This window comes from Notothenia rossii, assembly GCF_949606895.1.
Source record: "Notothenia rossii genome assembly, chromosome: 9".
NCBI lineage: Eukaryota > Metazoa > Chordata > Actinopteri > Perciformes > Nototheniidae > Notothenia > Notothenia rossii.
In genome coordinates this window covers 18805828-18818843 of record NC_136907.1, presented here as the reverse complement: position 1 = coordinate 18818843, position 13016 = coordinate 18805828, and the positions used below count along the sequence as shown (strand labels likewise).

Below are 13016 nucleotides of genomic sequence, written 5' to 3'. Positions count from 1 at the left end.
TTCAGGTAACCAGTGGTTATAAGAAAATACCAAACATCATTCACAAAAGTATATCCATCATCTTTCACAGTAAACACTCCAGGGAAAATAAGTGTTCATTTCCAGCTGGCAGTCCTAAAAGAAACAGAATCTTTAGATTTTAGTTTGAGTTTTACATTTGCAAACCGCCAACTCCTGTGGGAATTAGAAACGGGTCACATGTGCATTTTTCCAAATGTGTGAAATCGTAGGAAACCTGTGTTTCCCATGGAGCTCCAAAATAATGTATTACTCCAAAGACATGCTCGGTTAGTTATTGTTTTAGAATCATGCAGTTACACTGATCACATGCAGAAATTCATTCACACCCACACTGTCAGGTTGTAAAGTCAAGTTTGGTCAGCCCCAGAGTCAGTCATTGATAGTGCTTTTCTCAAGTCACACTGTCAGTCAGGGTCAAAGGTCATTTGGTCTCAGTTTCATTGGCCATGTGTCGTGCTCTGCAGAGACTTTGATATTTCAGCATAGGCCAGTATCCTTTGTCTACAAAAATCAGTCATATATGGAGCGCCATCATTTATCAATTCACGATTACCACCTTAAGTCAGATATCTCTAACTTGTCATCGGGACGGCTGCTTCCCACATTTCCTGCAACTTGGTACAAAACTCACTTCATAATAGTACTACTACTACTGCAATTTATTTACACCTAAGAAGTATTAAAATGTCTAAGAAATCTAATTCAGAAACTTGTGTACATAACTATTATCTTAAGTCAAAACATTACTAGGATCTGTGTAGCTCTGCATTTCATAGCTCATTATACTCATTTATCTTCAATTCTGGTCTACTTAAAAACAATGTTAAACTCTTTAGCAGTGTGTGGAACCTTGGGTGTCCGAACATGCAACCATCAGCCTTTACTCTATCAAGGATTAAAAACAGTTTCCATCCTAAAGCCCTCCTATGGTAATAACTATGCCACAATGGTGAAATCAATATTGTAACAAATGAGATCACTACTTTATTCACACATGAATAAAAATCTCTTGAAGAATAATTTATTAATATGATGGAAAGATTGAAGAATATGGTTCTACACTGTGCTACTCCAAAACACCCCCTGCTTAAAGTGTAGTGCATATTTCCCTCATGTCTCCCCCTTTAACCCTCAGTGTGTTTTTAGGATGATTTTCTCATTTTACATTAATAGTTTCCTCTTTACTGCTATTTTGAATTTACCAATCTATTAATTCATGGTTAATATCTCTTTTTATCTTTACTTATTTATCAAGTCAATTCAAGTTCTTTAAATGTGGTGTCTTCTATGCGCGTTTTGTGAATAAGTGTGTTTATGTGTAAACTCACTCATTCCCGTTTTCCTTTTCTCCTCCCCTGGTTGTCTCAAGCCGTGACACCGACCTCCTCACTTCAAATCGACCATGCCAACTCCTCTGATTCTGTCTTCTCTTCAGTCCATCAGCTCTTGAATCCATCCGCTGTAACTGTTTTAGGCAGCCTTTGGCCCAGTCACATCTGCAGCCCACATCATGCCACTGTTCTTGCACTGCTTTGCATTCCATCTCCCCTTTACAGTCTCTCTGCTGCTTCATGGAGGGCGGATTCTGCTCTCATGTCCCCCACTCTGCTCCTGTGCCAAATCTCGTGGCTCAGCTTCATGCCCTGTCTGAGGGACTGATGAGAGTATTTCTGTATGTCAGCAAGCGGTTTGGTTCTGGATGCCTCAGGTGGAGACGGTTCAGCTCCGGTTCTCTGTCTGTTTGATGGAGAAGGAGGAGCCTCCTTTTGGGTTGGGTCTTTTGTCTGCTTGGAGGGACGGGGTCGTAGCCTTTCTAACTCAGAGGGGGAGTCCAGGTCCCGGGACGCCTTATCCATAAGAAATCTAGCACACTGAGATTGAATCAATCCAACCCTTTCCACTCTGTCTCTTTCTAATCATACTATATGTCTTAGTTGCTAAATGCCATCTAAACAACACCATTAATGTCTACTAATGATATTACAAAAACTCCCTCTATAAATTGTTTCATCCATTGTTACATATCTACCCAACCTGAGTCTTTCAGGAAACCATTTTCTTCCATAAATTGAAATACCTGTTTCAAGCATTACATATTTCACACACTACGAAAGAACATCTCCATACTTTCTCCAATATTTTAAATCCCACTGTTACTTAGAACAATAGTAAACCTGCAGAGCACACTGATCAGATCACAGCAATATAATTTGACTCAAGTGTAGGCCCATGTCTACTTTCCATTTTACTTATTACTTTTGGTGAATATTCATTTATACTGTCTAAATTCCTTGTCTATGATGTGCAAAAAGTTAGAGTATAAAAATGTGTTTTTCTCAATGTATTTACACTCCACGGATTCTTGAGTTTACTCATCTCCTGGTGTTGTCGTTCCTAAAAATGTTAGCAAACACAAAACTCCCACTACAACATTTATAGATAAATTGATCTAGCAAAATGAACTCTTTTCTAATTCAAAATGTGACAAAAGAACAATGATTTGTCTTTCACAAGATGGTGGTCTAACAGAATGACTCTTGACCTCATGGGGTCAAATAGATTTAGCCATGAGGCGGCTGACTTTAAAATGAACTGGGACAAAGAAACCACATGCATGTGGGTACATTATAGTCTAGAAATATAACACAAAACAACACGACTTAAAAATAATAACAATTCAAATGACTTCTGATGAAAAGCATGAAGAACAAAACAACTTAATCTACTCTCAATGTTCATGTACACCATCACTGTGTATTTAATCAGTAGTTACCGGTTGTATCCTTAATCAAACTATTTCACCATTTTCATTTATTTTAGGTTACTCATTAAACAATATGACATTCTCCCGAATAGTAGTTAACTTTATATAACTTTTACTCTCTATATTTTAGCAACAACCTTACTTTTCTCTCTCTCTCTGTCTACTCTCCAAAACATCTCATTTCTCCTGACCACAAGTTTCTCATAAATCACCCCTTTGTGTAACCGTGTGAGATGGCTGGAGTAAAACCTCTTGCAGGACCTCTGTCATGCTTAAACATTAACAGATTCCCTCTGACGAACTTACAAAAATCTTCTCTTTACTTTCTACTCTTTTGTTCCTGTATTTAATATAATTTTCCCCTTGGAATATAATTAAGTACAATCCTTAGTTAATGACAAATACCATGAAATTCACAACGCAATGCAACGGTATCAATCAGTTCTCACAGACTATATTTAAATAGCAGCAAATCATTGTTTCTTATTTATTTCAATATATCTACCACTTCAAATCACACCTTGATCTGTTCATTTTCTATGTATTTCACTCCAACTTCAGATCACTAGAGAAAAAAGCAAGCAGACACACTCCGGGCTGCTGCTGCTGCTCTCGAGAGGAAAAAGGGTGGGGGGAACTTTCACAGACAAATACTGACACCCCCGTCTCTCTCCCCTGCTGTAGCTCTCAGCCTCTCCTTTGGAAAAGGGGGGCTTCTTTCAACAATTAACACTTCTGCTATCCTTTTATTCAATATTTCTGCTTGAACCCACTGTCCTCGTAAGCTCTTAACTCACGCTCCTCTCGTTAAAATTCTCCTTACATTATGACTTCGTATCTATTCATCTGACTTAGGCTGTTTCTGTTACCATTAAATATTCACAGAGTTCATATCTATTGATCTGACTTACTGTCCTTGTTACCAGTAAATATTCACAACACACCAAAGGATATAGTGAGGCCCGGTCACTTCAGAATGACTTTCTGAAGTTTGCGTTACTCTCCTTTGGATCACTTATAACAAATAACTCATCTCCAGCCCCGTCGAGCTGTGGATTCGTTATTTTGGGTCAGTCTTATATGGAGACTTAATACAACCAACTGACTACTCTTAGACAGTCTAACTGTGGGGACTCAACACCACCACTTCCAAGCCAGGGACTTTAATACCCTTCTGGCCTGTCGGAACTTGATATCCGATTTTAACTGTGGGGACTCTTATACCTCCACTTCCAAGCCAGGGACTTTAATACCCTTCTGGCCTGCCGAAACTCAATATTCGGTTTTAACAACTAAAACACGCATTTGCATTGTTACTATAAAAAAACACTGTAAACTTCGTCTGACAACCCTAAAATTTGGAATATGGTCAAATCACAGGTTTCGAATTAAATCGTGTTTGCTCACCTGGTAGCCTATTGTACAGAGCTCTGTTTGTAGTTGTCAGAAGAGGCCGAGATGTTTAGCCCTGGACTATTCCGTCCGCTTGCCGCTGGTGGTCTCTTCCCCGAAAACACCCCACTCAGAAACGTCGGGTCACCATTTGTTGGAGATTTGGAGGATGTTGCAAACCAACCTCGTCTCCGCGTGTCGTTTGACAAGCTAGGTGAATTCGGGAAAAGGGAGGGATTAAGAAACACCAGAATACAAGTTAAACAATAATCCTGCTTTAATGATATACAGTAACGATACAAATACAAAGAAATCACGAAGCACTCTGCAGAGTACTCCGGGCTCAGGTTCTACCACGTGTGTGAGACAGGTCTCAGGAACGGCTGGTGAAAAACAAGAGCGCGAACCAAAGGAAAACACAGGCTTTCATACTAAAACACAGGAGGAGGTGTGTACGTGCATTCCCCCAGAGGTCATCTTATTGGCAGAGATCAACACATGGCCTGTCGCACCCAATCAGTGCGACACAGCAGCTTTTAGCCAGCACACACACATCTCCTTTATGGCCCTGTGTCCCTGAGTCCATCTTCCCGCCTCCTGACTGCCACACACAAGTTAAAAGTATGTTTTAAGATATAGTTGTTATAGTTGGCTAAATATACGTAATACATGTTAATTACTTTCATATCAATAACAACGAGGAACACATTACCTATGCTCTTAAGCAGTATTAGAGATGCTTTCCAAATAGTCAAACTTCTCAGGCTTACCTATGGCCCTTCCATTTGTTTGAGCTATTGTTCACATCTTTACTTCAAATAAAAGGTTTCACATTGTATATTTCCAGCTTCCTTTACACATACTGCTATTATTAAACCAAAGTAACTAACCACACACCTCTATTGAAAACAAGTCGATTCCCCTGACAATTGACCTGCTGAACCTCCTCGGAATGTGTCCCTCCCCCACCTCTCTCGTCCCTGTCATAAAAACTGTTTCCATTTCATATAGAGTAATAAAAGATGTTTAAGCTAATTTCTCCACAATGTTTGTAGCCATTTAGTACCCACACATGAAAGAATAAGAACAGAGGTATAGTTGACCAGTAATCATGTAGCTCTTATATTTACTTCAATGAAAACACATACACATCTGCTACAAGATTGTGCCACGCACCCATCCTTCTTTTACGAGGGAAGCATTCCAGCGTCTGGCACTATTCCCAAATATGGAGATCTCCTGCTCCCATCCTTCTCTAAACACAAGGAATTCACCTCAATATATTGGGAGAGGAAAAGATACTTTGTCCCTTCAAATTTAACACACATGAACATATATAAGGTGACACCAAAATGAATATACCAGATTTTACTTTCCTGTCATACCCCGTTACTTTAATCCTTCAAATAATTCAAATAATCCTTCAGTCTATATGGCGCTGGGAAAAACGATAGACGCGAAAGGGGCAACAGACACTTGTGTGTGACTGACCCGAGCTTGCGCCTCGTCGTTCTGATAACTCCGCCCCTTCGCTCCAACTAGAGAAAATAAAAGTGCAATGGTGTCAATCCTTGACTCAAATGGGCTGAGTTCCAAAAATATAGAAAAAGGGCCTACTAAGCAATTGTGTTATCAATGGTAGGCCAAGCTTAAAATTGTCAAATGTATTTAAATAACCTCAAGTTCTACATCTTATAACAAATAACATCAGTCAATAATAACAAATAAAATCAATAACAAATAACATCAGTCAATAATAACAAATACAATCAATAACAAATAACATCAGTCAATAATAACAAATAACATCAATAAAAAAAACATCAGTTCAATAACAAATCAATACATTCATACATTCAGGAAATACATTCAGCAATGCAAATGACCAATTGAATGCATGAGTCTCATCACTGGATTATTAGTGACTGAAATGAGCCTGTTTTGCAATACACATATTTTCAAAACGCGGTTGCAGGCTTGATAATGCCACTCTCAAGTTGAGCTCAATATTGAGCCTATAGAGCTCCTGCGGTCACGTGACTTTTGGTTATCAGCCACCATTTTGGCAGTAAACATGACGACCGGCGCCAGCGTTTTCCTACCGTGCGAGTATACATCTCATTTTAATTCAAGTGAAATTCGGCTTTATAGTACAAAATTAGAAAGATTAAATATAAGCAACCCATATAATGCACCCGGTGTGCTTTTCAAGAGCATAACCTCCTGCTCTGAAGACGATGTACCCGACTTGCGCTACGCGGACATCCACAGCTATCTTGTAAGCTTTCCATCAGTGTACTCAGGAGACTCCCTCAGAGCTTACAAAAGCTTGGAGGCTTACAAATGGTGTCAGTCCGGCTTCGTAAACAACATTCAACTGTGGAGTCTTACATCCAAAAACTTCGGCATCATCACTGCAAGGGTAAGTATTAAATTATTCCAGTTTGATAGGCAGTGTCACGTTAGCATTGTTTGTTTATTAGCTTGTCTAGCTACGGCAGTGTCACGTTAGCATGTTTGTTTATTAGCTTGGATAGCTACTGCAGTGCGTCTGAAACTAGTTTGTATTTTTGAACGTACTCAACCAAAGTGGCTGGCGTTTTTAACCTTTATTTATCTATTTTTGAATTTCATATATAGGTTAATCACTCCCAAAGGCTTAATGAAAGTCAACTAAAGCCATGGGTGGTGGTCAGGAACGACGGTGTTGTGCTGGGAGCCCACTGCAACTGCACAGCGGGACTCGGGGAGAGCTGCTCTCCCCGAGTCCCGAGGAATATTTTCAACACGGGTTTGTTTACCACTAGCTTGCTACAAGCTAACTGGCTAGGCTGCACCAGAGCCACACTTGTTGAGTTAAAAAGGGACATCACAGAGTCCGTTAGCTATAATAACTGGGTGCTAGATTCTACTTCGGTAAAAATTAAACTGACCAGAAACTTTTTGTAGCATTGTACTGTATTCCTTCACCCACCTGATATGAAGTGATCACTGCATAAGCGAAAGCAAACGGCCGGGGGTTCCCATCTTTCAGTCTTGTTCAGACGGCTCCTGGCTCTTTTAATCGCTGCGATCCACTTTTCCCTCTTCTCCGCGTCTTTTGGAATGCGATAATAAGATACACCTTTCTTCTTCCCACGCCTATTTGTGCAACCTGGTGCACAGCAGTTATCCACCATCCTCGACAGTCTGCCAGTGCCTGCCAATGAATTTACTGACGCGATTACTGCCAAAATGGCTGCCCCCTTCGTTTCTCGTCACGTGACCAGCATATGTGACATCATCCGCAGGAGCTCTATAGGCTCGTTTGAGTTGAGCGAGACCGACGCAGACCAGAGGCCTGTACTACGAAGTCGGATTTTCGCTTAGCGGGCTAACTTCAGGGAAAACTTGGGGTTTCCGGTCCTACGACGCTGGTTCTCTTTTTAGCGGGCTAGATCTCCATGGTAACTTATGCTGAGCGGCTAACCTGCTCCGGAGCAGGTTAGGTTGCAGGCTAAGAGATCAACTCAGTGAAAGCATTGCCTGCTGACAAATCAGAGCTCAGTGTGCGGAGTTTAAAGTGATCAAGCCGTATTACAGGAGAAAGGAAGTACAGTTTAAACTGCCGTTGCAGGAAAGACGGCCGGCCAAAATCACAAACTGTGTGAACGTGAACATTAATAGAATATCATCTCCCATCTTCAGAGCAATCTGACTATTATAACATTAGCAATAAGAAAGCTTAATTAAATATCTGCCACAACATAAGTAACCGGATCAAAGTAACAGTACAGTCCGCGGCATATCACATCATAATGTATCATATATTTCCATCAGCTTCTTGAGCCGTATATGGCCGTGCAACACTCACAGTGTCACATAGGCTACTGTATGCAGAAGTATTATTTTAAGCAACACATTAAGTTGACGAAACACTCGAGTCAAATGTAATTAAAGTCAGATCGTGTCTTAGACGGGCAGTGATATCATAAACCTGTTAATGTACGCATTCAAACACTTTTTCTTTTACCAGCTGTATTCACCTTGCAGGTGCAGCTATGTGGCGTTTTTCCTGGATAAAGTGTTTAAGTCATGGATGTTTAAAGTTTGACTTCTTCATATTTGTCTAATTATATAGTTGTCTTTTCATTCAGGAAGTAAGACACGCTGCGCTGTAAGTACACTTGTCCATGTTTGTGATTGGTTCGAATGCTCCAAATACCACCCCTCTCATGTGAACGTGCACTTAACTAGATAGGACACGGCTGGCTTGAGCGATCCACTTGATAACCCGCGTCGTAGGACCGTTTAGCGAGAGCGCGTATGTTTTGGATTAGGCCAACCGGCTAACTCAAACATATCCAGGTTAGGTTGAACCGGCTTCGTAGTACAGGCCTCTGCGCAATCGCGATTGTCCCTACCCGATCCGTATCCCTACCCGATCAGCACTGCGCATGTGCGAGATGGTCCGCCATGTTGGACAACCCCATACGGCAACTCAAATAGGACATTTGATGTCTAGACGGCTGCCCGATTTGCATCGTGCATGCATAAACGTCTCAAATATCTATACAAAAATCTTTTGTGATTTGATTTGAAATAAAATGAAGGACATTCACAGTTAATGTAATTAGATTTACATTATGAATGCCATACATATTGCATACATTCACAGTCAATATTTCTTCAGTATGATAGCTGTCTAACAGAAGTTACATCCATTTCTCACTTATTCAAGCCGTTGCGAGGCTCCGGCGGAGCGGCGCTGTGAAAGTCCACCGCCGTTGCGAGTCTCCGGCTGTTAGTCCACTACCACCCGCGAGGACCCAGGTTAGATTCCGGCCTGAGGTCCAAAAAATGTATTAAAAAAAATAATAATAATCTCCCATTAATCGCGTCCATTCGCGACCCACCTATCACATCTCTGTGCCCCACCAGTGGGGCGCGCCCTACACTTTGAGAAACCCTGCTTTAGTGACACATTCATCGCAAGCAGTGTAGCAAAAGTCAAGGCCGCAGATTCTTCGATTTATACTGCCACAGAGCAAATTCGTGAAGTTGTAATGACTGATTTGAGAGGCTGTAATAACCAAGTTGCAGTTGTAATGGAAATTATGTTTAAAAAATATATTTTTTTCTTCAAGTGAACATTTCATCACTAAGTTCATTTTTTTTCCTACAAGCTACACATTTCTTTTTTCTTCTGTGACTTCAAATTTAGTGCACAGATACGTGGATGTTTTATACAAGTGTAAATGTATGCACACAAGCTCACATTTTTTTTCTGCAAGTGCTCACATCAGGTTTTACAAGCTCTCGCATTTTGCACCATATCTACCTTCATACATGTATCCTTGGTCCATTTTAAAAGAAGGGTAATTATTCAAACAGGAATGATGCAAATCCCGAAGTAGACCAAAGAAACAAAACTCAAAATGTAATTTTTTGTGTTAAAACAAATCAGCTTCTATTACTTTTAATTCCCACTGACTCTGTGATCGACTCGCCGGCTTTATTCCCAGGAGCAGTGGCGACTCGTCATTAGGGGCAGGTAGGGCACAGCCCCACCTAGTGTCAGCAGAAAGTATTACAAATAATGATTACAAAAAAATGCAAAACATAAATAAAAACAAATATAAAATATATTTTAAGATCATGTTTAATCATCTGATTCGTCTGTACATTGCTGTTTTAGTCTGTGTTCTTTTAATTAGTGTCTACAGTGTGTGCCTATTGAGCTGTTTAGAGCCATGTGGGACAAAACCCGATCATGCCCTCCCTCTCAATGTCTCAGTGAACGGTGACTTCAAAAACTACACTGCGCATGCTCAGAGTATTGTCCTATTTAATGTGTGTGGCAAAAAAATAATGACCATAGGGGCAGAGTACTGCCATCCCCACCATACGTCATCTCACATCATTCAGAGCTGATTGGCTGTAAGTACGTGTGCCGCGAAAAGTGTGGTGTGTGAAGAGAAGGAGAGAGACGCGTCCCAAAACCAGGAAGTAAGCTGCGCATGGGTTCCCTCCACAAATAGCAATGAGATTTCTCCATAGGATTTTAGAAAATAGCTCAAAATAAGATCTGTTGGAAACGTACCTGTTAGATTAATGCACGTTTTGTTCAGTCGGATAATATCCACATGTCTACCCTACTTTTATAATTTTCTAATCATAAATCTATAGATTAGACTTATGATAGACTTTTGAAACTACAAGAAGATAAGGAGGACTTTTACAAACAAGTAATAGAGATTTTGGTCCAGAAAGATAGCCAAATGGACTTCATCTTCAACTCAAGGTAAGACCGCAATTTTATTGAAAATGGGATCTTACTAAGAGAGAACAATTCAACATTTAAATGATAAAATTACATTTTTTGGGTATCCTTTTGTTGAACTGTCTGTTTAAAATTAATCGAAGCATCAGACAAAAAAAGCTTTTGAAAATATTATATTTGGATTTAGGTCAAAATATTATATTTGTAAACCTGAAGAGTCAGTGCCAGTGCCTCACCAGCCATGAACCTCACTGCAGAAGCTTATATATAGACATCTAAGTTTTCTGTGCCCCACCACTTTTGTACATATAGAAACGCCACTGCCCAGGAGCATCTGAGGAAGATAACAACCAGAAGAGTCAGCACCGGCACCAGATCCTCGTCTTTTGACAGGCATTGTGGGTGATTGGATTGCCTGTATCAGTGTGTCGGCGAGTGGCGCACGATGCTGACCCTGAAGCTGATTAAAGGCTGGCGCTGCTCGCCACCTCCTAAACAGCTTGTGACAGGCCGGAGTCCTGCAGGCTCGACGGAGGGTCCTGCTGGAGTCTGGAGGTGCCATTGCTGCTTAGACTGCATTTGAAAGGAGCATCTTTACAGAAAGACGGACAAAATCCATAGAAATCAATGAATTTTCAGCAGCAGAGTCAAAGTTCTGGTTGGTTACTGCTGTTGTGATGTGTTCAAGTAATCTGCACTCTGATAGCTGATCTATGTTGTTAGCTGATGGGATTAAGAGAGAGGAACAGGTAAAGATAGAAACCAGCTAACCAGAACGTCCTTTTCAACCTTAGAGGACTATCTGCGTTGTTGAATGGCAGACCAACAAAAGGTGGGATTGAACATAATGACTTTTCACAATACAGAGCACCTCTCAGCTGAAAACAAGTAAATGGCTGCTATTTTCTCAGAATCAGGAATACAACATTATTCAGAGCCATTAGAAACACGAGATTACCAGGTCCTTTACTTTTTTACTTAGATTTCTCTCAGTTCTTTTGGCTCTAATTGCCCCTATGTATATTCAAAAGTAAACACACAGCATTTTACCTTTTTAAGCCACATCAAATAAAGCAAAATACTTTGTATGCACCAAGGTAATATAGCCTGGTCATTTACTTGCCTCTTTTGAAAATATTGATATATTATGCACTGGGCCACAGAGACTATTCATGATTCACTAATGTATGCAGAAAGAAAAAGTTGTCTGTATGTAGCACTTGCAATGGTTTGGCTTATTGATAGCTAATGTAGCTGCAACATTCTTGCTTTGTTTCTCATTGTTGAATGCACTTCCTGTTGTCACTAAAGCCCCTGTCACACTGTCCCGAAATTGACACCCGATGGACACACGATTAAGGAAATGTTCAATTTCGGCTCTGATCGTAACAACATCGGGCCATTCGTGAGGGCATCTTAAGCCATCGTATGACCGCCGGTGGAGTTTCTCAGGCTCCGGCAGCAACTTCGTGAGTGGCAACTTCGTAAGGCACTCGTGAGGGCATCTCGTCAAATCGTGAGGGCATCTTGATATCATCGGTGCCATCGGGCATTCGCCCTCACTGATCGGGGCGAATGCCCGATGGCACCAATGATAACAAGATGCTCTCACGATGGCCTTACGAAGGGCAAAATTGACACACGAATTCAACGCGAAAATGAACCTTAGCAAGGTCCTTCGGCAATTTTTTGGCATGCCAAAGATTTTGCCACCGCTCACGAAGTTGCAGCCGGAGCCTAAGAAACTCCACCGGCCATACGATGGCTTAAGATGCCCTTACGAATGTCCTGATGTTGTTACGATCAGAGCTGAATTTGAACTTTTCCTTTGTCGTGTGTCCATCGGGTTGTTTTATTGTACAACAAAATCATGTAAACATATTATGTAAATAACCCAATTTGTGTTCTGTAAAACTGAAAAGGATATAATATATTATTTTGAAGGCGAGTTGACAGGAAGTTGTTGTTGTTATGGAAACAACATTACGGAGAAAACTTAATATCTTCTACATATAAAGACGGATAAAGTAAAGAACAAAGTCTGAAAATCAGTACAGTATCATAGTACTTTAACATAATCGTTGTTGTTACTTTCGTTGCAGTTGTATGTCTTAAATGTAATGTAAATGTTGCCTTCGTGTGAGGTTCGGGGCCATCTTCGTGCAAAATTCACAATTCCATATTCGTGTGTCCATCGGGTGTCAATTTCGGGACAGTGTGACAGGGGCTTTAGGATAAAAGCAGCAGTTAAATGAAATGAAATGTAATGTAATAAGTTGAATACATCATAAGCCATTACATATGTCCGTAAGCGCAAAAGCCAAAAATGCACATCTACAAATGTAAGGGGTTTCTAAACAATATAGGCAACAGTAAATAAAGGCCCCCTGCTTGTTAAAGTTGCTTGTCATACATTTGATATAATATGTATCATTCCAATAACTAGCTTGATACTGAATAAAGCTCTAAAACACATCTCCATAATTACATATAGTGCAGTTAAGTGTCATCCCTACAGGTCACACTGAGACAGAACTTGATTACATTTCCTTGTTGAAAAACTGAAGCACGCTTACT

At 40.5% G+C, this 13016-nt stretch overlaps 1 protein-coding gene across 1 annotated transcript in view; it reads right to left on the bottom strand.

Moving 5' to 3' along the window:
• The window catches only part of LOC307017776 (uncharacterized protein), a 307460-nt gene that overhangs the window by 14577 nt on the left and 279867 nt on the right, over positions 1 to 13016 (bottom strand). The window lies entirely within an intron of this gene.